The sequence below is a fragment of the Chrysochloris asiatica genome, unplaced genomic scaffold, assembly GCF_000296735.1.
Source record: "Chrysochloris asiatica unplaced genomic scaffold, ChrAsi1.0 scaffold00140, whole genome shotgun sequence".
NCBI lineage: Eukaryota > Metazoa > Chordata > Mammalia > Afrosoricida > Chrysochloridae > Chrysochloris > Chrysochloris asiatica.
This window is the reverse complement of record NW_006408658.1, coordinates 2193751-2195723: the sequence shown is the minus strand read 5'-3', so window position 1 is coordinate 2195723 and position 1973 is coordinate 2193751. Positions and strand designations below refer to the sequence as shown.

General features: G+C 37.5%; 1 pseudogene; it reads right to left on the bottom strand.

Annotated features, from left to right (window-relative positions):
* Positions 1–261: 261 nt before the first annotated feature.
* LOC102831015 lies at positions 262–1595 on the bottom strand (annotated as a pseudogene).
* Between the last annotated feature and the right edge of the window lie 378 nt (positions 1596–1973).

The window sequence follows — 1973 nt, the reverse complement described above, 5'->3', positions numbered from 1 at the left end:
CATTCCTATCCAGTATTTGTACAGAAAACAATCTCATCACTTTCAAGATAACCTTTATGAACACCAAGCTACTAAAATATTCCTGAAACCAAAGTTACATTGTAGATTGCTTTTCACTGTCTCCAGTAGTATAACTTCAAATTTTTCATATACTGCAACCTTTCATGTAATGTTGCTAGTTACCCAGGTAATACAATTTCAAAGCAGATTTAATTTTAAAATGTGAACTTATTCATATAACTTTATCTCCATCATTTCTGCTCACAAGCAAAGTATTACTTTGTCTGGATTTACTTTATCTTCAGTGTCTGGGATTGTGGGCAATAGAGCAGAGTGAGTCAAACCCCAGAATTTTTAGGTGATGTGTCTTTTTTGATGGCAGTAAATTTCCATCCAATATGGTTTGCACAGATTCTGCACTGGGCAACAGTCCAGGAATACCCAGGAAATCAGCTGTGCTCTTTTGAAGGCCGCCCTATTGGATTCAAGTTGCCAGCGTTGTACACAGTAAGAGTCTCATGCATGTATCCATGAGGAGTCATGTAAGTTGCCATCGGCCCACATAAAGATAAACTGAATATTTAATTTTTAATTGTTATTTCTGTTTCTTGACATTGTTTACAACAAAAGGAAGTACACTTATTCATGATATCTGGTTCACAGCGAAGTCGTTGGATAGCACTACCAATTTTTAGCAGCTTGATTCTTAATACATCATCAATAGGAAGACAAGCAGCTATTCTTTAAGAAAAATCTATTGGATTTAATGGAAGAGAATCATCTTTTAGATTTTCATCCCATTCGTGCAGCATTTTCTTGATTCTATCCATTAATGTTTCAGCATCATATTAGGAATACATGCAGTAGAGCCATGAAGTCAGATTTGCACAATGAAACTTTCTCTTCTGGTACTTCTGCCACCATTTATATGAATACTGGTCTTCCCAGGAGACAGGTGTTGAAGGAAATATCTGACACTTACTGAGTGATTCTAAGTGAACTGCAGACATGGTCGAAGGCAACACACATTCGGGAAGAATTTGCACTTTAGCTTGCTGGATTCCATCTGACTGTGTCCTTAACTCAAGTACTTTGGACTTTTGTCTTCTGATTGCTTTCACATTCACTACCTCATTCCCCAAATCCTGTTCTTCTCTATAGGTATATATCTCCGCTGTTGTGCCAAACTGCGCTTCCCTTTCCTTTATATTACTGTATGCAAGAACTGCAAAGGGTCTGTTTTTCTGAATTAAATTCCACACAATGCTGACTTCTTGAGGGCGCAGAAGCTGAAGAGGTAATGTCTGCCCAGGAATCAAGATCATCACCACCTGTGGCAGGACTGGAATCACTTGGCAGTTGTTTTCATCATGCAAAGTCCTGCAGTGAAACTCTTCCATATCAGTGTCCAGGTAGGTATGTGATGTTGGCAGGCTGGTATCAAAATTTATGATGTTTGGTTTTTTGGCTTCTTTGCCATCCTGGTCTTTAAGTTCCATTTCGCCTTCATCTTCTTCCTCACTCTCTGCAGGTAGAAGTGGCAGGTGGTTCCCCATGTTGTACGCAGCATCCTGCTGGTCTTCTTCGCAGGCCATGTCTGTTTCCCTATGATATTCTTATGCATGTGATTTGCGTCTTCTCCCTCTTTTCTTTTTGTCAGATGTGCCAGTGGTTTGAAAATTTTATTAATCCTTTCAAAGAACAAGTTTTTTGTTTTTCTGTTTTCTAATTCATTTATTTCTACTCTAATCTTTATTATGTCTTTTTTTTTCTGGTGATTTTAGGCTTACTTTGCTGGTCTTTTTCTAATTGTTGGAGATGTTGTGTTTTGTTTTTTCTTCTCTTTGGATGTTTGTGTTTAGTGCTATAAATTGTCCTCTCAGCACTACTTTTGTTGTGTCCCAAAGATTTTGGTATGTTGTGTTTTCTTTTGCATTTGCTTCACAGATTTTTTTAAATTCCATTAAAAAAAA